General features: G+C 46.5%; 1 pseudogene; it reads right to left on the reverse strand.

The window, feature by feature from the left end:
* Positions 1 to 22: 22 nt before the first annotated feature.
* LOC139707143 (ruvB-like 1) lies at positions 23 to 21,680 on the reverse strand (annotated as a pseudogene).
* Positions 21,681 to 27,519: the final 5,839 nt, after the last annotated feature.

Below are 27,519 nucleotides of genomic sequence, written 5' to 3' on the forward strand. Positions count from 1 at the left end.
ACGGGAATGTCGAGCCTCAGAGGCCCATGGAGACCCTGCCCATCAGGGACATGGCAGCTGCGGCCTTCAGTCCCCCTGCTGTCTCCTCCCAGGGGCAACATGCACTCCCTTCATCCCATCCTGACTTGTGACATCATGGGAGGGGACAGACCCGGGCAGCAGGGACAGCTGGCAGCACCTACCTGATAACACAGTGGCCTCGATTGGAGGCAAAAATCACGATGGGGGCGATGGAAGATTCCAGAGCTCAGTGCAGGGAGTTGAAGCCCTCGATGTCCAGCATGTGCACCTCGTCCACAAACAGCATGCTGGGGACCCTCTCAGCCACGCCCTGGTCGATGTACTTGTTCACCACCTTGTTGACCTCGCCTTGGGCAGGGTCCCAGCCAGTGGGGGAAATGTCACCTGCTCTCTTCTCCACACCTAAATTCAATCAAGACCCAACCCTGCAGCCTGGTTCTCCTACTGGCTCTCTGACCCAAGGCTGGGTACTGGACCCATTCCAGGTTTGGTGTCATCATTTGTAAACAAGAATCATGCCAGTTGTGGTGGCACACGCCTATAACCCCAGCAGCCTGGGAGGTTGAGGCAGGAGAATCACAAATTGGAGGCCAGCCTCCACAACGTGGTAATGCCCTGAGCAACTCAGTTGAGACCCTGTCTCTGAATAAAATACAGAATAGGGCTGGGGATGGGACTCAGGGTCAAGAGCCCATGAGTTGAATCCCTGAACCCTCATCTAAAAAAAAAATAAAACAGGCATCATCGCCCCCAAATGCCACAAAACGCCTTTTGTGGAGCTGTGTGGGGCACAATGACCAGGAGCTGCCCCATCAAGCCCTGACCCTGATGCCAAGACACCTCATTTGGGAGCTCCAGGGAGATGTGTTTTCAAATGTGAATTCCCCTCTGCTGCACTCAGTCAAGGAGCTCTTTTGGGGGCCGTGCATGACAATGCTTAGGTTAATGAGCTTTCCATCAAGTGCAGTTAGAATCCTCTCCCCAGGAAACCTGAGCAAGGAGGGTCAGAGCAGGCCCAGCCTTGGCCCCAGAAACATCAGCCCTTACAGAACAGCAGGCCCACCTCAGGTCTCAGCCCTCACCTTCCAAACCAGCGCCCCCTGTCATCAGGATGGAGCTGTTCCCAAAGAACCGGGATCTGAGGCCTGTCCTCGCCCAGAGCCATGATGCATGGCTCTCAAAACCGAATTCAGAGACAGATCTGCTCTTGGCCACTCATGGAGGAGCTTAGGCTGCTGCAATGCCTCAAGGCAACAGCGGATTCATGTTGAACTTACATTTTCAGGGAGTAAAGTGGTAATGGTCCGGAGAAGGACACAAAATTAGGGAAGAGCCAGGCGCGATGGCACATGCCTGTCATTCCAGCAGCCAGAGAGGCTGAGGCAGGAGGATCACAAGTTGGAGGCCAGCCTCAGCAACCTAGCAAGGGCCTAAGCAACTCAGCCAGGCCCTGTCTCTAAATAAAAAATAAAAGTGCTGGGACAGGGCTCAGTGGTCGAGGGCCCCCGAGTTCAATCACCGGTATCAAAAAATAAATAAATAAATAAGTCCATAAAGGAGCAAGGGAGACCCACTCCCTGGTGTCAAATTCGGCACCTTTCTGGGACCTCAAGAGAAGCAGATGCTGACCTCTGTGGGGCCAGAGCACACAGTGTGGCCATGGCTTCTAAAGGGAGTGAAGACCCAGAGCCACGCAGTGGGAGGCGCTCAGAGCCAGGAGCTTGTCAGAGAAGGGCTTCAACTTGGCTCCAGGCTTTGGCTTTGCCATGTGTCCTACCTGTGATCTCTGTCTTCTTTGGTTTCATCAACTGGCCCATCATGGACAGGACATCTTGTCCCCCTGTACCTGAGAGGACTTTCTAAGGCAGCTACCAAAGCTCATCCTCCTTCCTCCTGTGGGTCCCTGATGTCACTCAACTTGGAGGCCTGAGGTGGACAGGCCCAGCACACTCCCCTGGAAGGGATGAGGGGCTTCTGAACTCAGAGGGATCCCCTTGAGGTTTCCCCTGACCTGCAAGAATCAAGCAGAGTCGTGCGTGGTGGAACATGTCTTTAAAAATCCTGGCAATTTGGGAGGCTGAGATAGGAGGACCGCAATTTGGAGGCCAGCCTGAGAAACTTAGTGAGGTCCTGAGCAACTCAGCAAGACCCTGTCTCTAAATACAATATAAAAAGGGCTGCGGATAGGGCTCCATGTGTAAGCACCCTGGGGTTTAAGCTTCAGTACAAAACAAAACAAAAAATACTTCCGGCCAAGAAGGAAGAAACTCCAATCTCAAGAGTCTCTGGCCTCTCCTGGGAAAAGCTCCAAGGGACTAAAAGAAAAACCAGATTCCCAGCAGAAATCCCGTTCCTGGTGGGGAGGAGGAGGCCCCTTCAGGATGAAGAGCAAACCTGACTCTCTGTCCAGTGGGGCCCAGAGCAGCACCAGCTGGGAGCTGGAGGATTTGGAGCTCTTGCTCTATAGAGGCCAGAGCCTCCGTGAGGCTGTCTGAAGCCCTGTGAAGGCTCCCGCCAGGAACCCCCAGCCCGGGGTGGAGAGCAGCCCCCAACAGGCTGGCAGGCGGCCAGGGGCAGACAACGCCCAGAGATCAGCGGTGACAGCATCTGGACATTGGGACAAAGGGGCCGAAGCTCATGTCGTGCTCATTGCTGAGCCTCTCAGAGGGCTTTCAGGAGGACAGCACGGCCCTGACAACTGGTTCCCAGGGCCTTGGGCATGTGCTGGCCCAGCAGAGCCTGTCCCTGGGGCCTGGTATTGGCCACATCCAGGTCATGCAATATCCCATTCTGGATGACCTCCTTCTTCTTGTGCATGTCGCCCTTGGGCAGGGCATGTCCTCATCGGCCTCCAGGGTGAACTCCGTGGCCTCTGCCTTTGCCAGCAGAGCCATGGGGCACCGGGACCACACAGAGCTCAGTGACAGCCAGGTCTCTGCTGCCCACCGAGGGCCCCCAACAGCAACCTCTGCCTATGCCCCACAGCCGGGGGCCCCGCTTTGGCTCCCAGACCCGCCCGGGCCACACCTGAGACTTTCTGGAAGATTCTCTCCCCTTTCATTTCACTCCTGATAAAGGAGCATCCAGGGGACTCACTGGAGCCGGGGTCCCGGGCTTTTCTAGGTGGTGATTTATGGGTGACACGAGGCCTTAGGCTCATCCATGCACCAGAGAGGTGCAGCCACCATGGGACGCAGCAGCAGATAGAAGACGAGCCACCTGGTGCAGTCCCCAGGTTTAGGACTCAGGGAGGGACACCAGGGAGATAAAGGAAAATGGAAGATGCTGCCTGGTGCAGCGGGAAGGGACAAAGGCTATCTGGTCCCTGTCCCCGACAGGGTTTGCATCTTGCACACTCTGCCTGCTTAAGTCATGAGGAGAGGAAGACAGAGAAATCCAAGGTGACTTAGGTAAAGGGACAGCTGCTGACCTTCCCCCACCCACCACCAATGAGCAAAGTGACACCCTAGTTACCCAGTTGTCCCCCTGGCAGACCCTCATGTGTAACACTGTCCCCGGGGAGCATACCTTCACAGCCCCGATGTTGGCCTCCATGTAGATGACGTCATTGGCCTCCACTCGCTCCTTCTGCAGACTTTAAAAAATGCTGGAGTTCAGCTAAAACCAAACCAAACCAGACAAAGGGGGACTCAGACCACCCTGATGCATGTTCCAGTTCCTCCTGACCCCGAGGGAAGGCACCTTTCCGGAAGAGACCTGAGAGGCCAGGCACAGCAGTGCACACCTGTCATCCCAGGGACTCGGAGGCTGAGGCAGGAGGATCGCCAAGTTGGAGGCCAGCCTCAGCAACTTAGCAATGGGAGACTCTCTCTCAAAACAATACAAATCAAAATAAAAAGGGCAGGCTTCTGGCTCCCTGCTTAAGCACTACGGGTTCCGTTCACAGGACTAAACATCCATGGGAACGAGGTCCCTTGGAAGGTCATGACAATATTCTAGAATTAAGATGGAGAGTGTAAACAATGTCATGCATCAAAATCCTGTGTGCTACACAAACTTAAAATGGGTGGATCATGTTCACAACTACACCCCAAGAGAGCTGCCAGAAGCTCAACAGGACCTGGCCTCTTTGGCCTCGTTGGGGCACTGTGCAAACAGGAGCAGGATTGGGGAGTCCCTAGGCAAAAAATTCATAAGCCTCCTTCAAACTCAGACACTTCACAACTCCACACAACACACCTGAGGTCCTTCTGTCCCAGTATCTCATCCATGTGGAAAAACTGCCCAGAAGGACATGAGTTTTGGGGGGGCTGGGGGTACCAGGGATTGGGCTCAGGGGCCCTCAACCACCAAGCCCCATCCCCAGCCCTGTTTGGCATTTTATTTAGAGTCAGGGTCTCCCTGAGTTGCTTAGGGCCTTGCTTTGGCTGAGGCTGGCTTTGAACTTGCGATCCTCCTGCCTCAGCCTCCCAAGCTGCTGGGATCAGAGGTGGGTAGCACCTTTGTTTTGGAAGACAATTTTCCTCTTCTCTGTTAGGCTCATTTCTTTGAGAAGCTGGTCGAAGCAGAGTGATGGATGGCTCAAATTTCCACTGTGTTTCTGTGTCCTCTCTCCTACAGGGAAGAGGACAATTTTTCTCTTTTCACCTCAGGCACTTTTATTCGGTTGATTTTCCAGAAGAACTTTCTCAAGGTGTTATTCTTGAGAAGGGGCCACCTTCTCAGAACCTCATTAATCCAGGATGGACAGGATGTGATGAGGGATTAAAGAGATAAAGACAGGTTGTGGAGCCAAGCTCCTGAGATGAAGGCCCCATTAGGAAACAGAAAAATAGCCCTTGGAAGAAGTGACATTTTCATGATCTCCATAAAGCTGTGACCAAGAAACTACCTCAGAGGATCAAAGAATCATCAAGTTATAAAAGGGGGAAAGATGGAGAGATTCTATGGTGGATGGAGAGTGGTCTAGAGATGAGAAACTGAGCCCCAGAGAGCTCAGAGGACATGCAGGTGTTACCCAGCACCAGAGGACTCGCAGTCACCCTGGCCCTCAGCCAGCACTGGACACAGGATGACTGTGGAGCCTCTTTCTGAGCCTGAAGACTTGATCTGGAAAACAGGGGAAATGAGATTCCTGGCACCTGCACACACGGGCACACAGCTGTGATGAGCCACAGGTAAAACACCTCCCCAAGCCCACAGCAGGGGACCTGGCCATGCAGCAGGGGAGGTACAGAGCTAGTGTGAGTCAGTCATAACACAGTGGATGAGTAAAAACATTATGAAAAAGAAAGAAAAAAGAAAACAAAATTATGTCCACTTAGACTTTTTGGGGAGGTGAGGGGGCAGTTTGGGGATTTGAACCCAGGGGTGACTTATACCTGAGCCACATCCCCAGCTCATTTTGTATTTTATTTAGAGACAGGCTCTCACTGAGTTGCTCAGGGCCTTGACTAAGTTGATGAGGCTGATCTCCACCTTGTGATCCTCCTGCCTCAGCCTCCTGAGGAGCTGGGATGACAGGCATGCTCCACTGTACCTGGCTGGCCAATGGTTGTCATTTGGGGGATGAGATGGCATTAACAATTTCTTGACTTAACCACACAACTCACAGAAGCAATGAAAAAAGAAAGACCTACCTTATGAAGGGACCTATGTCCTAGTCCTTACGAGGTGTCCCTTTATACTACACGGTGTTATCCTGAGTGTCCCATATGGCATCAACAGTGCAGAGGCCAAGGAAAGGGGGACACAGAGGTCACACTACCTGCCTGTGCCACAGTGCTGAGGACAGGGCTCAGGACAGACTCCCCTTGAGCTGTGTGGTGCCCTTGGCTGTCTTGAGCCCTATGATCACGTGGCTGATGGTCTTGCCATGGGGTTCTCGGTCTCACATGACGTCAGCTCCGTCACCTTCCCCTCATAGACCTCCTTGGCCTCCTTTATCCACAGCCCTGGAAGGGATGGCTGATGGGTACATGGTGAGAAGTGGGACCATCCTTCTCTTCACATACATCTCCTCCTCACCAACAACCTTCTTACCTCAAACTGCCACAGCACAAGAACTGACAAGTCACCTTACAGTACAACCCAGTGACAACATCATGGGTGGAGAGCAACTCTTCTGGGAGCGGTGACACAGGCCTGTCATTCCAGCTCAGGAGGCTGAGGCAGGAGGATTGTAAGCTGGAGGCCAGCTTCAGCAACTCAGTGAGGCCCTGATCAACTCAGGGAAACCCTGTCTCCAAATAAATTCAAAACAGGGCTGGGAGGTGGCTCTGTGGTTAGGATCCCCGGGTTCAATCCCTGGTGCCCCTCCTCAAAAGAAAAAAAAAAAAAAGGGTCACTGCTCTCCCAACAAATGGGGAGGCCACAGAAGACTTCTGCTGGCAGGTGGCCATCAGGATCCCTGTGAGCTGATATGGAAATATCCCAAAGGCAGAGACACACAGCCACATGATCAGACACTCAGGCCACTTCCCTCGGTTCAAGGGGGGCATTATCTTATCACCCTATCCCTTGCCTTCTCTTCTCCAGAAACCCAACCAGGACAAGGACACTCAAGACTGGAAGCTAAGGGCCAGCTCTCCTCTGCCTGTGATCCACCTGAGAGCCTATAAGTGGGGCTTGTGGAAAACATCCAACAGGGTAGCCACATTCTGTGTTTGATGAACCAAATTCACAGCTCCTGAACCCCAAAACAAACTTCCCAAACAAAGCCCGAAGCAGCTGTGCACACCTTGAGTCCAAGTAGCTGCAGAGGCTGAGGCTGGAGGATCATGGGTTAGAGGCCAGCTGCTAAGAGCCAAGTATATGATGCATGGCATTTTTGGTTGAAAGGTGATGCCAGCTAGCCATTGAGATGATATGATTATGTTAAGATTTGCATTCATATGGATATTGGACTCCTGCTGTTCACCTAGGCCGGCTACGGGACTCCTGGAGAGTTCCCATTGGTTGGGGAAGTACAGTAGGAGGGAGTTCCGGGGGAGGAGCTCGCTCGGCGGTCCGAGAGGAGGCCGCGTGGGTGGAAAAAATCTTCCCGGGCGGTACCGGACATTGGCGGCAGTTTCAAAAAATAAACTTTGTTCCTGCTTGAGTGGCTCGTGATTTTGTGCCCAGCCAGACTGCGGCAACTGGTGGCCCGCACGGGGAACGCCTGAAGTTTGGAGGTGAGTAAAATTGCTCGCCCCTGAGGGAAGGCAACAAAATGGGTGACCATTTCAAAAAACAATGTGTTCTCGTTTTGATTTATCTTGTTTTTGTTTCAAGCTGCCTATCCCTAGAATTTTCTCAGGCAAACTGGGAAAATTGGTTGGCTCAAGGTTTGAAGTTGTTCGGCCCTGAGAAAGAGAAAATTGATACAACTATTCTTTGTTCGGTTTTTGTTTCATTCTTTTTCGGTTTTGTTTTATGCTATCTTATTGGGTTGCGTTACCTGTATAGTAGATTAGAAACTAGTAAAAAACAAACCGAAAGACTGTTAAGTAAATTGTTAGAGGTCCAGACTATGGTAGAAAACATGTTAGGTCAAGCGAAAGAGAAGGTCTCTCAAGCTAGTCAGACAGAGGAAGATTTGAAGAAAGAAAGCTTAGAGGAAAAACAACCATCAGGCGGGGAATTACAACAGGAGGCTGCTACTAACCCCGTTCTATCACCAGAGGGCGTAATTCAACCAACAGCTCCATCTACAGCTGAGCGGCCCTCAACTCCCGTAGTTGATGGACGGAATCCTGAGGCAGGACCCCAAAGATTAGCATGCCCTGTACTTGAGCAGGCAGGAGGGCAACGAATTCACAGTGCTTTAGATTTCAAAACAGTGAAGCAATTAAAAGAGGCTGTAACAACCTACGGGCCGCAAGCATCCTTCACTGTGAGCATGGTCGAATCCATTACCAACTTAGACATGACGCCAGCAGATTGGGCTAACATGTGTCGATCTGTGCTAAATGGAGGACAATATTTGTTATGGAAGGTTGCCAATGAGGAATTTTGCATGGAGACAGCTAGGCGAAATGCAACAGCCGGTTACCCTCAAAGAAATCTAGAGATGTTATTAGGAAAAGGACCTTATGAGGGTCAACGGCAACAAATTGAATATGATCCTGGCGTATACGCACAAATTGCTGCAGACGCAGTTAGGGCATGGAAAACTTTACAGGGGCATGGAGATTTACAAGGACAATTATCTAAGGTAATACAAGGAGCTAATGAACCTTACGCTGAATTTGTAGATAGGCTTATTCAGACAGCATCTAGAGTATTTGGAGATACACAACAGGCAATGCCATTTATAAAACAACTGGCTTATGACCAAGCAAATCGTTGCTGCAGAGAGGTCATCAGACCATGGAAACATGAAGATTTAAACACATATATTAAATTATGTAGAGACATTAATGAACAAGGGCAAGTCTTAGCAGCAGTACAACAGGCTTTAGATGCCAGGCCAAAAACATGCTATAATTGTGATCAAACAGGACATTTTAAAAGGAGTTGCCCCATAGGAGGAGGGTTTAACAAGGCTAGGTATCAAAGGAATAGAATACCGGGTATTTGCCCACGATGCCGTAGAGGGAAACATTGGGCTAATGAATGCCATTCTCAAACTACCATAGAAGGTATTCCGTTATCAAAAAACAGACAAGGACCAAGTGTTTACCCACGATATCGTGGAGAAAGGCATCAGGCTCCATTGCCAAAAAACGGACTGGAGGGCCCAATGCTCCGGGGCCCAAAACCACAAATATACGGGGCAGTGGAGGAACCCAGCAACACCATCAAGGTAGTGCCCAGGACGCATTATCCATTAAATCCCTCATCAGACAAACTAGTGGGAGCGCAGGGTTGGACATCTGCGCCTCTGCCAGAGCAGTACTAACTCCAGAGATGGGAGTTCAAATCATTCCCACAGGAGTAAAAGGACCTCTTCCCCAAGGAACAGTAGGCTTATTATTGGGACGCAGTTCTTCAACACTAAAAGGACTTATGATAAGTCCTGGGGTAATTGATCCCGATTATGAAGGTGAAATAAAAATTATAGCTAGTTCTCCAAGAGGTATATCAGTAATTTCACCAGGAGATAGAATAGCACAGTTATTAATAATACCCAGCCTACATGATAAATTTTCCAGTCGTACTGTAGAAAGAGGTTCCAGGGGATTAGGCTCCACAGGTGTAGATTGGGCTATGCTGTCTTTAAATCTAGATTCTCGCCCAATGCTAAAACTAAATATTCAAGGACATGACTTTAATGGGCTACTTGATACAGGTGCAGACCTTAGCATAATATCTCGTCAAGAATGGCCAAAACACTGGCCATTACAACAAGCCACTCAAACGCTTCGAGGCCTAGGAGTGGCAACTAATCCCCATAGAAGTGCAATGGTATTAGATTGGAAGGATCCTGAAGGATGTGAAGGAACTATACAGCCCTATGTATTGGATCATCTTCCTATAAATTTATGGGGACGAGATGTCCTAGATCAATTAGGTTTGACATTAACAAATAACATCAATCCTAATGCGCCCACTACTAGGGCTAGACAAGGCTTTAGGAAAGAAGAAAGATTAAGAGAACAAGAACAAGGTATGACAGCACCAATTCAAATAAATCAAGAAACAAATAGACATGGATTGGGTTTTCAGAAAGGGCCACTGAGACAATCAAAATTACTTGGAAATCAGAAAGACCAGTGTGGGTTCCTCAGTGGCCCCTGACTAAAGAAAAGATACAAATAGCCCATGACCTGGTCAAACAACAATTAGCGGAGGGACATATACAACCTTCCATATCTCCCCATAATACTCCCATTTTTGTCATTAAAAAGAAATCTGGTAAATGGAGATTATTGCAAGATTTAAGAGCCATTAATAATGAGATGGTTATTATGGGACCTGCTCAATCAGGGATTCCCCAATTGTCTGCTTTACCAAAAACCTGGTATGTTTTAGCTATAGATATTAAAGATTGTTTTTTTTCAATTCCAATTCATCCCGAGGATAGTCCACATTTTGCATTTACTATCCCTGCACTAAATCATGAAGGTCCTGATCAGAGATATGAATGGAAAGTACTCCCTCAAGGGATGGCTAATAGTCCAACTATGTGTCAAATTTATGTTAACAAAGCAATCCAGCCACTTAGAAATCAAAATCCTGAACTACAAATATTTCACTATATGGATGATGTGTTATTGGCACATAAAGATAAAAACACATTGCTAGAATGTTATGCCACACTTACAAATTTATTAAAAAATTATAATCTAGAGATAGCAATAGATAAAGTACAATTAAATCTTCCAATTAATTATTTAGGGGTTTTATTATCCTCAACCATGGTCCGTCCACCCAAAATTCAAATACGAGTAGATCAACTCAAATCACTTAACGACTTTCAAAAGTTATTAGGAGACATAAATTGGATAAGGCCTTATCTAGGCATACCAACAGGAGAGTTGGGACCTTTATTTGATATTCTAAAAGGTCCATCAGATCCAAATTCACCCCGCATGTTGACGCCTGAAGCAAGAAAGGCATTAAAAATCATTGAAACATATATGGAAAATATGCATTTAGATAGAATTGATATAAGTTTGCCTTTATTATTTATTGTACTGCCAACAAAAAATATACCTACAGGAGTATTCTGGCAAGAAGGTCCATTATTGTGGATACATTTATCTTATTCTCCTAATACTATTCTTACTAGGTATCCTGAGGCTGTAGGACAATTAATACTCAAAGGAATAAAAGCAGCCAAGGGAGTGTTTGGGATTTCTCCCAATAAAATTATTACTCCATATACTATAGATCAAATTGATGAGTTAGCTAATGAGTTAAATACTTGGGCAATAATCATGTGTAAATCTAATGTTTCATTTGATAATCACTTACCGTCTAATCCTTTGTTGTCTTTTTGGTCTAAACATCCTGTAGTTTTTCCAAAGATGACAAAAAAAACCCCTATCATGAATGCTCCAAATATATTCACTGATGGGTCAAATAATGGTACAGCAGCAGTAGTTACCCCTGATCAAACTTTTACATTTTTAGTACCCAAACAATCAGCTCAAAAGGTAGAGCTTAATGCAGTATTACAAGCTTTTATGATGTTTAAAAATTCTGTATTTAATTTATTTTCTGATAGTCAGTATGTAGTTAATGCTATAGTATCCCTTGAAGATGCTGGTAGGATTTCCCCTTCTTCTACTGTTTTCTCTTTGTTTTCTACTATACAAAGTCTAATCTGGGACAGAAAAGATCCATTCTTTATAGGACATATCAGGGCACATACAGGATTGCCTGGAGCCCTTAGTTTGGGCAATGAGTTAGCAGATAAAACTACACATGACATACATATTTTCTCCACAATACAAGAAGCTATAAATTTTCATAAAAGGTTCCATGTCAATGCTAATACTTTACAAAAGTGTTTTAAAATAACTAAAGAACAAGCCCGACATATAATAAAACAATGTCAAAATTGTGTGACATTTTTACCACAAGTTAATCTTGGAGTCAATCCTAGAGGACTGATACCTAACCATATTTGGCAGATGGACGTCACACACTTGCCAGAATTTGGAAAATTAAAATATTTACATGTTACAGTTGATACTTCTTCCGGATTTCTGATGGGCTCCCTTCATGCTGGAGAAAAAACTAAAGATGTTATAGCTCATTGCTTACAAAATTTTGCCACTGTGGGTGTTCCAAAACAGTTAAAAACCGATAATGGTCCTGGTTATACGTCCACCTCTTTTAAACAATTTTGCTCATCATTTGGCATTACTCACATAACAGGAATTCCATACAATCCACAAGGACAAGGCATAGTTGAAAGAGCTCATCAAACTATTAAAATGTACTTATTAAAACAAAAGGAGGGAATTGGAAAGGGGTATATATCCCCCAAAGATAAACTTAAAATAACCCTTTTTACTCTAAACTTTTTAAATTTGGATTCATCAGGGCTTAGTGCTGCGGAAAGACATTTGTATCCAAAAAATGTACATAAGCCTAAGGTACTTTGGAAAGATATTCTAACAGGACAATGGAAAGGTCCTGACCCAGTGATAGTCTGGAGTCGGGGCTCTGTTTGTGTTTTTCCACAGGAAGAACAGCAGCCGATTTGGATTCCAGAAAGACTAACTAAAACAGCTCCTACAGAACAAAAGGAAGATGATTCCACTCAAATCCATAACAGCTGATATCCAGATCTCCAGCTTGGCTATTCTTACATCTGTGACAGTGATTAACCAGGATGTTTTTTTCAATATCTATTTTATTATTGCTTTTTCCCACATCATAAAGTTCTATTTTATTTTTGAGCTCATACAGACCTAGGTTAATGTTTTTTCTGATCAGTTTTTTTGACTGTGGAGTTTTTGAACATTGCAATGGAGATTTCACCTAGGTAAAGCTACAAGGCCTTTACTATTGTCTTATGTGTTATATGTTACGTGTGCACACTTCTGTTTTGTGTTGTATGTCTGTATGTGCGTATGTCCATATTTCACATATGAGGGGCGCTCATGCACATGGATCCAAAAAATTTTTTTTTTTTTATTATTCACGTGATTTTAATAGTTTAATTTGGGTAAACAGCTGTTGAGGATTGTTCTAATATATGAACAAATAGAAGGTTAACAAATCTGTTTGTTTACTTTCACCTTTCCTTTTCATTATATTTAATAATTCTGTTCAGGATAATGTAAATTGTTCTAAATATTGTTGTCTTAGTACCTGTTGAAATGTTACATATTTTTTTTTTAGCATCATTGTCAAAATTCCTATTTTCATCCCAGTGCCGGTGAAGACAAAGATAAAACCAAACTACAACTTCTTTGAGAGTTATCACAACAAACCGTGTAAGCTGATACATCAATGATTTATAACTCAACAAGTAATGCTCAATCAATGAGTCGATTTATTTTGGAAGGATATGGACATATTGATAGATTCCTCTGCTTTGAACTGCTTACAGAACTTGCCTGGACTATGTATCACTTGTATGCTTTATTTTGGGAGGATATGGACATATTGATAGATTCCTCTACTTTGAACTGCTTACAGAACTTGCCTGGACTATGTATCACTTGTATGCTTTGTGATCTATTTGTTGATGCAGCGAATTATGGTAGTGCTAGCGTATCTTTGCTGATGTGTCACCAGTGATGTAATTTTTCCTAGGAGCCGTTAATTGACTTGGTGTCATGACATTTCTGTATCCTCCTCCCTTCTACTAGTGATGGTCTAATTTTGGGGGCCAACAGAGGTGAGGTAAAGAACCTCATCCCCCCACCAGCACCAAGGCCAATTTTGGGGGCCAACAGAGGTGAGGCAAAGAACCTCACCCCCCCACTGGTACATAGGCCTATCCACAAGTATGGCTATATGCTGGACCGGTAGTCAGTGACGGGTATGATCCAATTGCAGTGGTATCAACCTAAGACAGGAGGCTGACGCCTAAAAGTCAGTTTTCCGATGACGGGTAAGAACCATATGTTGAATTGGACAAACCTAACAGGCACGGTCCCTAGCCAGATTGCTTGTTACTTAAACAGAAGGGGGGAGATGCTAAGAGCCAAGTATATGATGCATGGCATTTTTGGTTGAAAGGTGACGCCAGCTAGCCATTGAGATGATATGATTATGTTAAGATTTGCATTCATATGGATATTGGACTCCTGCTGTTCACCTAGGCCGGCTACGGGACTCCTGGAGAGTTCCCATTGGTTGGGGAAGTACAGTAGGAGGGAGTTCCGGGGGAGGAGCTCACTCGGCGGTCCGAGAGGAGGCCGCATGGGTGGAAAAAATCTTCCCGGGCGGTACCGGACATTGGCGGCAGTTTCAAAAAATAAACTTTGTTCCTGCTTGAGTGGCTCGTGATTTTGTGCCCAGCCAGACTGCGGCAGCCAGCCTCCACAACACTGAGTCCCTGAGCAACTCAGGGAGACTCTGTCTCTAAATCAATGCAAAATAAGGCTGGGGACGGTGCTCAGGGATCGACGGCCCCTGGGTTAAATCCCTGGTACAAAAAAAAGAAATTTTCCAGACAACATGAAGGTATCAGAAAACTCTATCAAGCTTGGAAAATTCTGGGCTTTTAAGCCTACTTTGATTTTTTTAATAGAACCATTTCTATTTTGCAAAGAGGAAATTCCTCCAAATGGAATGCCTGCCCATACTCACTGTGAGGGGACAGTGACATTAAATTTCTCCAGGAGAGGAAGAAAGGCATCCCCAACTCTCAGCCACTCATATTTGTCTAGAAGTTTCTTGGTGGTGACAAGTAGACAGAGGAAGGCCCAGTGGACCATGGGCCCAGCTTTTGGCCAAGAGAGAGGCTGTGGGCGCTGTCTCTGGCCAAGACAGCACAAAGGACACAGGTTTCATCTGCTGGCTCAGGTTTCTAAGTCCCTGACAGGGACTTTATCACATCAAGGAAGTGGCACAGACGGGGACAGATGACCCTCTCTCCCTCTCTCTGCAGCTTTGCAGGAATTCAAAGATGTGGGAAAAGCAGGCTTCTGTCTGAGGGGACACCACAGCTTGCCCTTTATTCTGTGGTAGGATCTAGAAATTTCTCCTCACCTGCTGCCACCAAAAGCCCTGCTGTGTCCCCAACCACACCACTCCAGGGGCCACTCCCATCAAATGTGCCTGGTGACCTCTACTTTTTCAAATTTTAAAGCATTTCAGTTCCCACTGAGCCATTGAAATACAAGCAACTGTGTGAAGGCCAGTTTTATCAGGTTTTTGTCTCACAAAAATGGGGGTTTTAAATTTTTTTTTAAGTTGTAGATAGACATAATTTCTTTATTTTTTCAATTATTTTTATATGGTGCTGAGGATGCAACCCAGGGCATCACACATGCTAGGTGGGTGCTCTACCACTGAGCCCCTGACCCATCCCAGAAAAATGGTGTTTTTTAAATTTAAGTTCTTAAAATATTAATATCCAGGTATTTGAAAGGTAGTAATATCTTACTTGTCACATATTTTTCTTGGTTCCTTTTTGTACCAGGAATGGAATTCAGGGGCCCTGAACCCTGGAGCACCATCCCCAGCCCCTTTTATATTTTATTTAGAGACAAGGTCTCACTTAGTTGCTCAGGGTCTGGCTAAGTTTCTGAGGCTGGCCTCCAACTTGCTATCCTGCTGCCTCAGTCTTCTGAGCTGTTGGAATATGGTTCATATGTTTAACTTATGAGTTGAATAAAATCACTGGCACATGTTTAAATAAGGAAAAGTAATCCAGGCACTGTAGCACACATCTGTAGCCATAGTTACTCAGCATACTGAGGCAAGAGGATGGTTTGAACCCAGGAGTTCCAGGATTGCCTGGGAAACATAGTGAGATCCTGAAAAATAGGACATGAAAAGGGAAAATAAAAGAAGATATGAAGAAAAAAAAAAAACAATAGAGAGAAAATTTTTAAACGTAAAACCCAGTTGTATACATGTATAATCCCAGCATCTCAGGAGGCTGAGGCAGGAGGATCGAGAGTTGGAGGCCAGCTTCGGAAACTTGGCGAGACACTGTCTCTAAATAAAATATTAAAAGGGCTGGGGAAAGGGCTCAGGGGTGAAGTGCCCCTGGGTTCAATTCCTGGTACCAAAAAATAAAAATAAAAAGCCTAAGTTCAATGTGACACAAAGCTTAGCTTCTAGACACAAGTTCAGAATTAGAACTCTTCAGTTCAGCATTAGTGTCACACAGGGGCTAGGGGTGGCTCAGCAGCCATGGTCTCAAAAGGAGAGAGAGAGAGAGAGAGAGAGAGAGAGAGAGAGAGAGAGAGAGAGAGAGAGCGAGCCTGCCCCATACTTGAGTGCTTACAGGGACCTGCTGGGGAAGATCAAAGGCAGAGCCAGTCCCACAAAGAGGAACCACAGGAAGATAGAGTGCCAGCCACGGGGGTACCAGGTGGCTGTGGGGGGTGAAACAGGGTCCCATGATGTCTCCCCACTTCCAAATGCTGCACCCTCCTACTGCGTTTTCTTTCCTTCAGCATTAAATCAAAAGTTCCCCAAGTAGACTGCTTAGTCTTTTTATTTATTTATTATTTATTTGGGTACCAGGGATGGAATCCAGGGGCCTTCGACCATTGAGCCCTGTCCCCAGCCCTTTTTATATTTTATTTAGAGGCAGAGTCTTGCTGAGTTGCTCAGGGCCTCAGTAAGTTGCTGAGGCTGGCCTCCAAATTGTGTTCCTTTTACCTCATCCTCCTAAGCTGCTTGGATGGCTAGCTACTCTTGCCTGTCTTGTCAACAGCACCAAAAGAACATGAGCATTTTTAAGATGAAAGGATTCAAAGCACCGGAGAAGCAACAGCCATCTTTCACACTGATGTGATACTCACCAATAGCCCTGCGGAAGTTCTCCATCAGCACCTCTGTCTTCTTGATCTCCATGAAGTAAACTTTGCTCCCCACCAAGGAGCAGAAAGGCACCTTACTCCCCAGCTCCTGTGCAATCGCCAGAGAAAGGGCTGTCTACAGAGGCAAGAAAGGAAAGGTTTTCATTTTACAGTCTTGAAAACATAATTCAAACCCATCTATAAAAATATTTATTCAAGAGGCTGAACATGGTATTGCACACTTGTGATTCCTGAGACTCAGGAGGCTGAGGCAGAAGGATGGCAAGGTGGAGGCCAGCCTCAGCCACTTATCAATACCCTGGGCAACTCAGTGATACCCTGTCTCTAAATAAAATATATAAGTTTGGGGAATGGGGCTCAGGTGTTAAGTGCCCCTTGGTTCAATCCCTGGGACCAAAATAAATAAATAAATAAACAACACTAACAAATCAGGAAGGATTTATTACATGACCTTTATTTTATGTTAAAAGGCCAGAAAATAATGGATAATACATGAGGCCAAATCTGTAAGCGGTGGCTTGGTCTGCACAAGCTCCCCCTGACAGTGCCCTGTGGTCAATTATAAATTGATGCTCAGTAACATAACTTTGGTTGGAAGATACTAAAGAGAACCTGGTGAAACAGACATGTCATCAAATACCAAGTTTTAGAAAGCATATGCTCTCAAGTGGGTCCAGGACTGGGAAATGCCATGGCCTCTGAGTGCCATTTCATCCTCCCTCATCTCTGAAATAAGAATGAGGTCAGACCCTAGGTGTGTAGGCCAAGCAGAGCCTCCTGAGATGCTGAGGGCCTCACTAAGTTGCTGAGCCTGGCCTCCAACATTAGATCCTCCTGCCTCAGCCTCCCAAGCTGCTGGAACAAGGCCAACTGAAGCTACTGCTTCAAAGATGGACCAGGGAAGGCTCCTCTTTTCAATGCCCATTTGGTTTCAGCTCTGAGCAGCCGACATGGGGAATGATCAGCGAATGCTGTCAGGAAAAATCCACTAGCCCATGGGGCAGAGGTTGGTTCTAGTTCTGATCTTCTCCCTGTTTTCTAGGGTGGTCTTGAGCACACAATAGTGCTAATGCTGGACAGCCTCATCTGGCGAACTAAAATACTGTTTAGATTACAAGAAGCCAACAAGCTGCCCACAGGATGGTTTGATTGGGACCACGTAGTTTTATATGTGCCTTTAAACTTGGCTTTTGTGGGGGGGGGATTGAACGCAGGGGCCCTCAACCCCTGAGCCCCATCCCCAGCCCTATTGTGTATTTTATTTAGAGACAGGGTCTCCCTGAGTTTCTGAGGGCCTCGCTTCTGCTGAGGCTGGCCTCAAACTCGCTATCCTCCTGCCTCAGCAACCCAAGCCAGCCACTGGGATTAAAGGCATGTTCCACCGTGCATGGCTCTTGCCATTTTTTGAACCCTAGGAACTTTCCTGTTAAAATCCAACTATTTGGTTTCTGTTGAGAAACCAGGTCTGGACACAGTGGCCCTCTTTAGTGAAAGGGCACCACATCCTTGGGCTTGAGCAAGTCACTTTGCTTACCTCGCTGCCCGAATGCTTAGGCACCTGAGTTGGCAAGCCCAAAGCATGTGTTCTAATAGCAAAGGGAAAATGAACACAGAGGGATGCGATTCCAACACCATGAGGCCCAGGGGAGGCCACAGGTGGCAGTGCTCATCTGTTTTATTTTGATGTTCCTGGGAATGGAACCCAGAGCCTTGTATGTGCCAGGCAGCTGTTCCACCACTGAGCCTCAGGCCCAGCTTTTCTTATTTAGAGACAGGGTCTCACTGAGCTGCTGAGACTGGCATCCACGTTGAGATCATCCTGCCTCAGCCTCCCATGTTGCTGGGTTTACAGTTGTGAGCCACTGTGCCTGACTCTTCCCTGTTCTTTCACAGCCCCCAACTCCCCATTCTCAGTTTCCAGTGTCAAAGACAGTGCCCACTAGCCACTGAACAGCATCCCTGCCTCCTTCCACCTAATACTGAAGGGGTGACCATTACCCTTCCATTCAAATAGAAACAATACTTGGTTAAGAATGGCTCCTTTTCTGTCCAGCTTTCTCCAATTAAAAGCTCATGGAAGGGGCTGGGCTGGGGCTGGGGCTCAGTGGTGGAGCACCCGCCTAGCATGTGCAGGGCCCTGGGTTTCTTCCTCCATGTGACATAATAATAAATAAATAAAACAAAGGTATTCTGTCCAACTACAACTAAAAAACTATATTATAAAAAAGAAACTCATGGAAGAAAGGCACATATACCTACCCTTTCCTATGGAGCTCTTTATATCTCACTGATCTTTCCATAGCCTGTCATCTTGAAAGTCTAACTTGTATTTTTTTAATATTTTAATATTATCAGGCCTCCCAGCTGATCAATCACTACCCAACAAGACACATCCCAAACCTTTATGTTGTTTATTTTTGAACAGGGTTGCATTATTCATATTTATTTTTAAATTTTTTTTTTCTTCGAAACAAGTTTAATTTTGTTCCAGCCCTAAATTGGGGGAAGAACTTAAATCTTAAAAAATTCTCAAAAATCAAGCCATTATAAAGTTAAGCACCCCTCCCCTTAGCAATAAATATTGAACTGATATAGGTGACGGAATTAATATAACTGATTTAGGTGTAGATGGACACAACACAATGCTTTTATCTTTATGTGGTGCTGAGGATCAAACTCGGGTCCTGTCCATGCTCTGTGAGCCCTCTACCACTGAGCCACAATCCCAGCCTGCTAACTTGTATTTTATGGATTAAGAAACTGAGAGCTGGGTGTGGGGGTGCACTCCTGTCATCCCAGCAGCTTGGGAGGCTGAGGTGGGAGGATGGCTAGTTGGAGGCCAGGCTCAGCAACCTAGCAAGGCCCTGAGTAACTCAGCAAGACCCTGTCTCTAAAATAAATACAAAAATGGCTGGAGATGGGGCTCAGGGGTTAAGCACCTGAGTTTGATCCCTGGAAGCCCCCCCAAAAAAATAGGAGAGTCTTTTCTCTGTTTTTTGGGTACAGCCTTGCAGTGCAGGTTGTTTGGCAGCATCGCTGGCCACTAACACTGGAGTCCCCCCATCATGTTTTGAAAACCACAAGAGACGACTCTCCAGATAGTGGCAAAGATCTTCTGGAGGGCAAAACCAGCCCAGGTTGAAAATCACTTCAGAGCTAATCTCACCTAGCTGGACTTCCAGAAAGAGCACACAGAGAACAGGAACAGGCCACAGCTCAGGGGTTCAGAGCTGGCGACTGTCCACACCAACGACACCAAACAGTGAGTCTCAGAAAGCCCTGTGTACATTAAGAAAGGGAAATCAGGGGAGGGCGCCCTATCCAAAAGTACCTCCAAAACATCCAGAAAGGAAGGTTCCAACCCTGAAAATCAGACTTCTTAAGAGCAACACTGGAAGACAAAAAGTACCAAATAACACTGAGTAAAACAGCACTGAAGGAAACAGCTATCATGCTGGTGCTGTGGCGCAGGCCTGTCATCCCAGCAGCTCAGGAGGCTGAGGCAGGAGGATCAAGAGTTGGAGGCCAGCCTCAGCAAAAGTGAAGCCCTAAGCAACTAAGTGAGACCCTGTCTCTAAATAAAATGTAAAAAGGACTGAGGATGGGGCTCAGGAGTCGAGAGCTCCTGGGTTCAATTCCTGGGGTTCAATTCTTGGTAACGCCCCCCCCAAAAAAATGGAAGACGACTTGGACAAGCTAATGTTCCTGTAAGTGCACACTGTATGGCATTCCAGCCTCAAAAATTTTCCCCCAGATACAGGACTTCTTCATCCACCATCAGACACCACAAAACACACCCTGGCAACTCCATATGTACAACTTCAAAATTAGAATTCAAGCTTTTTTCACAGATGATTGTGTTTCTGCTTCTGAAAGGTCAAGTGGCCTGCCCCAGGCCTCCCAGCTGATCAATCAATACCCACCAAGATGTAGCCCAGACCTTTATGTTGTTTATTTTTGAACAGGGTCACATTAAGTCACTTAGAGCCTGGTGAAACTGCTGAGGCTGGCCTCCAACATGTGATCCTCCTGTCTTAGCCTCCAGAGTCACTGAGATGACAGGCAGGGGCCACCACCCCTTGTAAGAGCCCACTTCTTTACATACAAGAGTGCAGGCTCCTACTCTCCTGTGCCAAGAGGCCCTTCCAGAGAACAAGCCATGCCCAGACCAGGAGCTCTGGGAAGCCTGAGGATCTGGCCAATCCCCTTGCAGATCCCAACAAGCTCCACCATGTGTCCTCTTTTGTCCCCTGGAAAGCCCAAATCGGGGGGAATTATCAAACCCTCTGCCCAATTCCAGCATTTATAATCAGTCAGCAGTTTGAAGCTCAGACTCAACTGAGCCATTTTGTGCCATCAGGAGACTTCCTGTTTCTCTGCCCAGAAAACACTAGAAGCCCCTTGAAGATCAAAATTGTGTTTCTGTTATTTGTCAATCATGCACGTAGCCAAAATAGTGGTGGGCAAATTTCGCATTCAAAAAAATACTGGCTGACTCATTTTCCCCCTCCAAAAATGTGCCACAGAAGATTTTTAAATATTTTTTTAATTGTGCATGGACATAATATCTTTGTTTCATTTTTTTAATATTTATTTTTTAGTTGCAGTTGGACACAATACTTTTATTTCACTTATTTATTTTTATGTGGTGCTGAGGATCGAACCCAGGGTCCTGCACATGCGAGGCGAGCACTCTACCACTGAGCCACAGCCACAGCCTGTCACAATTTTTTACAAGGCCCTGGACCAACAGAAATGGATTTTCAGTTGGGCGCGGTGGTGCATGCCTATAATCCTACCACTCAGGAGGCTGAGGCAGGAGGATCACGAGTTGGAGGCCAGCCTCAGCAACATAGCAATACCCCCAGCAACTTTAGCAAGACCCTGGCTCTAAATAAACTACAATCATGGGAAGTGACTCAGTGTTGATTGCCCCCAAGTTCAATAACTGGTTAAAAAAAAAAAAAGAAGAAGAGAAAAGAAAAGGAAAAGAGATACATTTCCCAAGCAAAGGAGACTTGAAAGAGTTCAAGGACCATCCCAGAGACCAGACCCCTCTTAGGACTTTCCCCTCCCTCTGACCAGGATGATTTTCATTCTAGAAGTATGAGTTGAGATCAGATTCCTTTCTTAAACACACATGTGACCCACGTCGCTAAACAAAGACTAGTTAAGATGCATATTCCAACTGGCTTCAACGTGAGAATCGTCCTCTTGGGCAGCAGAAATCAACGAGAACACAAGCACCTTTCCAGTTCCCAGGGGTCCGGCCCACAGCAAGGCTCTTCCTGCCATTTTCCTGCTTTCAATTAATTCTTCTATGATGTCACATGCCTGCAGCACAGAGGGGAGAAATGGTCACTATTACTGTGTTTCAGTGGGGAAAAAAATGCAGTCCCTGGTCCAAACAATTCACAGACTCGTCCAACCAACCCTGAGAGCCAGCACCCTCCAGGCACAGCTCTGGGTGCCCAGACAGTGGAGGTGAGAGAGGAAAGTCTGCTGGGCACAGTGGCCCACACCTGTGATCCCAGGGACTCGGGAGGCTGAGGCAGGAGGATCTCAGTTCAAAACCAGCCTCAGACAAAGTGAGGCCCTGAGCAACTCAGAGAGACCCTGTCTCTAAATAAAATGCAAAATAGGTCTGGGGAGGGGCTCAGGGGTTTAGGGCTGGGGAGGGGCTCAGGGGTTTAGGGCTCCCCCCGCCCTCCAAAAAAGACATAGACAAGAAACCAGAGGCTTTTCTTTGGCCCTTTCTGTTACTAGGAGACTCCAAGGCCACAGTCACAAGCTCATATAAATTGCAGGTTTCTGTAGCTGCTCAGCCTCCAGGGAGACCATGGGCCATGACTCTAGGGTCCAGCAGCTTAGAGGTGGTGGAGTGCAAACCTCCAGCTGTCATTACTAAACTCGGTGGCCTATAGATAGGCCATTTTTTTCTGCAAATAATAATAATAATAATAATAATAATAAATACCATAACTGAAGCGACTTGGTACAGTTGCCACTTAACAAAAGTAGAACTTACTGGTAAAAGGATGGTTAGGGTTAGGGCACGATGGTGCAGGCCTGTCATCCCAGGGCACCTGGAGGCTGAGGCAGGAGGACTGTAATGTGGAGGCCAGCGTCAGCAGCTCAGCCAGATCCTGTCTCGGAATAAACACAAAAGGGGCCACAGTGTGGTTCTGTGGGCAGCGCCCCCGGGGTCAACGCCGGGCACCAAAGTGACACTGAGTCGGGGCGAATGCCAGGAAGGTCCCCACGCCCCCCAGCCCCGCCCGCCATCCCTCTCATGCATTCTCCTGGCCCAGGAGCCCCGAGGCCGCCTGCTTGACCAGGGCACTCTCGTTGAGGCCCAGCCCCTTCCCGTGGCTGTGCGAGGCGATGCGCGGCATCTTCGTGGTGCTCTCCACCTCCTCGATCTTCAAAGTGCCAGCCAGAGCCCAACCAGTGCAGGAGCCACTACCCTGCACCCGCCCAGGGGTTACCAAGGGCCATTACAAGGGCGGCTGGCAAGAGCCCGCCTCTGTCGGTGCCCCATTGGAGGATATTGGAACACCGCCACTCTCCATTGGCTCAGGCATGTGCTCATCGCAGCTGCCGGTAGAGCTCCACCCACACACTTCCCGCTGTGTCTCTGGGTTGACTTCCCTGGCAACAGGTTCTTCCAGCTAGCTCTGAGGGTGTGATTGCAGGAGGGAGCCAAGAGTTTTGCTGCCTGGCTGAAGAGCTGAGCCCAGGGGGTGGGTGGCTCCGAGGAGCGTTATTCTGGGTGTTTATTTGGTACCAAGGATTAAAACCAGGGGCTCTAAATCACTGAGCCCCAGCTCCAGCCCATTTTGTATTTTATTTAGAGACAGGGTCTCATTAAGAATCTTAGAGACTTGCTAAGTTGCTGAGGCTGGCCTCCAACTAGCGATCCTCCTGCCTGAGCCTCCAAAGCTGCTGGTATTAGAGGTGTGCGCCACCATGCCTGGCACTTACTCAGAATCTTAATAAATGAGTGAGAATTTATCAGAAGCAAATGGCATTGCACCATTTTGCAGATGAATAAAATGCATCCAGAGAAATACAGAACTTCCAGGGATAAGTGAGTTCACAGGAGGGTGAAGACACGCCCGAGATCCAGCCCAGCTGTGGGGGCTCCTGACTCCCATGTGATTTCTTTGTCCTCTCTAGTCTGACTTTAAAATCTAATTATTTTATTCTAATCATTGACATCATTATTGAGTCAATGTTTGCCTCTATCCCTATACTGCTTTACATTATGAAGGTGGAGAACACATATTTACCATTTTAATTTTAATTTTGGAACATGGTACACAGTCTACAAACAAGCTTCTAGATAAGACTTCTGATGAATTCAAAGAAGGTTCTAGAAGATATCCCCCTGCACACGCACACACACTGTTGAATCCATGCTCTTTAGTTTTATACTATGGATTGAACCCAGAGGCACTTCACCACTGAGCCCCATCCCCACTCTTTTTTATGTTTTATTTACAGTCAAGGTCTCACTGAGTTTCTTAGGGACTCACTAAGTTGCTGAGGCTGGCCTCCAGCTTGCAATCCTCCTGCCTCAGCCTCCCAAGTCACCGGGATGACAGGAATATGCCATTGTGCCTGGCTTCAATTATATTTTTATCCACTAATAGGTACTAAAATGCCAGATCAATGCAATGAAACACACACCAATAATCCTATGGAGAACTACCTTCCAGAACCGTGCACTGGACAAACCATCTATCCCGTCTCTCAGCTTCTCACTCCCATCAAGTTTCACCTTAAGTCCTTCCACCTCTCTTCTCTCCAGCCCAAGACTGAGGCCCTCAGTCACTTGGTTCCCAACTCTTTTGCTCCCTGCCTGCCTTGACCTCTGTCCCATCTTATCTTTGAACCCCCAAGCCTGGGATCAAGCCTGCCTTTCCTTCTGTACTGCTGCTCAGGAGGAGAAAGTCACCCAGGGTTCCCCAGGAGCCCTTGTGTCATCATAGCCTCCGACCTCAGCTGAACACTCACAGCTGTGCAAGTGATGATCTAATATTGTATTAGTTAGAATGTTAGTATAACTGCATTAATGGAGAGATTCAAAACAATGGTGGGTAAAGCAAAATAGAAGTTATTTTTCTCAGTTGGGCATATTGGTGCATGCTTGTAATCACAGGGCTCAGGAGGCTGAGGCAGGAGGATGTCCAGTTGGAGGCCAGCCTCAGTAACATAGTGAGACCTAGTCTCAAAATAAAACATTAAAAGGGCTGGAGATGGAAATCAGTAGTTAAGCACCCCTGGGTTCAAGCTCCAGTACAAAAAAAAAAAAAAAATTATGGCTATCTGCAAGGGATTTCCAAGAAAGAAAAGCAAAGCCCGGGACCCAATGGCTTGACTCAATTTTGAATTCTATGATATATTTAACGAATGAACACCAGCCAGGCAAGGTGGTGCACTCCTGTCATCCCAGCAGCTGGGGAGGCTGAGGCAAGAGGATTACAAATTAGAGGCCAGCCTCAGCAAAAGCAAGGGCCTAATCAACTCAGTGAGGCCCTGTCTCTCAGTAAAATATAAAAAAGTGCTGGGGATGGGGCTTCGTGGATAAGTGCCCCTGGGTTCAAATCCTGGTGCCAAAACAAACAATGAAACCAAATGCATTTCAAACTCTTATCAAATAAATAAATAAATAAAGAGGAAGAAATGTTTTCTAATATGTTCCCATGAAGCCAGCGTCATCCTGGTAACAGCATCTGGTAAAGATTCTACAAGCAGAAAAAAAAAAAAAAAACAAGGTCAATATCCCCATGAACATAGACACAAAATTTTTCACAAAAATCTGGTATTAGTAAACTAAATTCAGTGGCAGTTTTTCTCATTGATTGTGGTCCTAGGGAGGGAACCCAGGGATGCTCTACCATTGTGCTGTATCCCTCGCTCTCTTTGGTGTTTTTATTTTGAGTCACTGTCTTACTAAGGTGTGGAGGCTGGCCTCCAACTTGCTTGCCATCCTCCTGCCTCAGCCCTTGAGCCACCTGGATGACAGATGATCACCACTGTGTCCTGCTTGAATGAGATTCTGCCACTGCATCAGACTTCCTGCACCTCTGATTCAGTGTGACATTAGCAGATCTGTTCAGTTCTGGGGGTGACAGGGAGCTCAGCTGGAGGCCTGAAAGTCTGCTCTGAGGTTGGTGTACAACCCACTGAGGATCACACAGGGTTAATGGCAATTGCTGGCAAGGTAGGTCCCCTCTGAGAAAAGAGAAATTTCCATTTCACTCCTGAAAGCATCTTTAAAGCCCAAATTTCAATCAAAGGGGAAAGTATAATAACTTCCTCTGGGCAAATTTATAATGAATCCAGGATTAATTGCCCTTAATAAAGTTGAATTCAGGACTGGCTGTTTGTAAAGAAGTCTGAACCACCTCAGTTTCAAAATGGCATTGAAAACACAGAAATAAGCCAGCATCCTATGACCATGAAGAACAAATTCCAAAATCATACAGTTCTGCAGGCAGTTTTCCAGCAGTCATGTCCCCAGGGATGGTGCCCAGCTTGTGGGACTGAAGGGGACATGGGGAGTGTGCTGTGGAGGAAGATGCCTATATAGGCTAGTGCTCTGGGGGTGAATCCCACTCAAGTTGGGGTCATGGTACATTTACACATGTCCATGCATCCTCAGAGATGGGTATGGTGGCACATTCTCTCATCCCAAGAGCTTGGGAGGCTGAGGCAGGAGGTTCAAAAGCTGGAGGCCAGCCCCAGTAACTTAATGAGGCCCTGAGCAACTCAGCAAGACCCTGTCTCTAAATAAAATATAAAACATGGCTGGGAATGGGGCTTAGGGGTGAAGCATCCCTGGGTTAAGTCCCCAGTACACACACAAAAAGAAAAAAAAAACAGGAAAGAAGACCAGCAGCCCTCAGAACGTGGGTGGCCTCAGGAGGGCTGACCTGTGGGCTAGCCTTTATGCTCAGTCCCGAGGCTGGCTTTGAACTCAGGCATGTGGCTGGTGTGGAGGGACATGGGGCTGATGAGGGTCTTGGGCACATCTGGACCACAGATGGCTGTAGAGATATTCTTACTCGCCTGCTCTCTCCAAATGACAAGAAGATAGAGAAATGTTGACAGAGGGCTCCAACTTCAAGTCAACCCTTCAACAAGCTGGGAACCATAAATGGTGAGCCTTAGTTTCTAAATCTGTGAACTACAGCCAAGGACAGGAGCCACACTGCCTACTGAGAGGTCTGTGGAGAGAATTACAGACTAGAAAATATGGAAATACTCATGAAGCTTTAAAAAACTGTTCAAAGTTGGTGACAGGTAGAGATTCAAAAATGTCTGTCAGGTATTTCTACAGATGATACTTGAGATGTGTGGGTGCTGTGAGTGAAAGAGGATAATATGTGTTTTACATCTGAGTCAGAGAAGCCTGTTCTGTTTTGCTGCCCACCATAATCTGTTGAGATAGGTGCAGAGTCTCACACTCATTACTCATGAAAATAAAACAAGGTTTCTGAGCATGGAAGGGACTTATCCAAATTCCCACAGCTCCTCTGTGATGGAAATGAGGGCACATTGCACTCTGCCATTTGGGCTTTTGTAGAATTTGGTACAAAATCCTTTCTAAAGAGTCAGATTGACAAAACTGGGTGGGGAGCAGACTGGGTGTGATGTCACATGCCAGGAGCCTTGGATTCAAGTGGATTATTGCCAGTTTCTGAGACTTGAGTGTCTCTTTTTCCCTTTCCTGTTTTCCTGAGGAGTATTTGTGTCTTCAGATCAACATTCTGTGCTCTCCTTTCTCTGATATTTGGCCACCCCTGTCCTTGAGCCAGGAATTTTCTCCAGGAAGAAGCCAGGTGGTTATATGATGCAAAAGATAAAATCTAGCTTTTGGGCCAAACAGATGTAGTTGGATTCCCAGCTTCACCTTTTCTTAATCTGGGACATTGCACAAGCCATGGTTTCTGAGCCTCAGTTTCCTCATATGAACTGACTCCTCTGTGTCTCTGAGATGCTTTCAAAATTTAATGAAACACAAATGAAAGAGCCCAGCCTGGGGCCCAGGACTGAGCCAATGCTCAAAGAGAGGGGGCACCTTTTTCATTCCCCCTCCACGGAAAAAGTTCCATGGGAATATAAGATCAGTGTGTCCCAG

Source organism: Marmota flaviventris, chromosome 9 (genome assembly GCF_047511675.1).
Source record: "Marmota flaviventris isolate mMarFla1 chromosome 9, mMarFla1.hap1, whole genome shotgun sequence".
In the NCBI taxonomy this organism is placed as follows: Eukaryota; Metazoa; Chordata; class Mammalia; order Rodentia; family Sciuridae; genus Marmota; species Marmota flaviventris.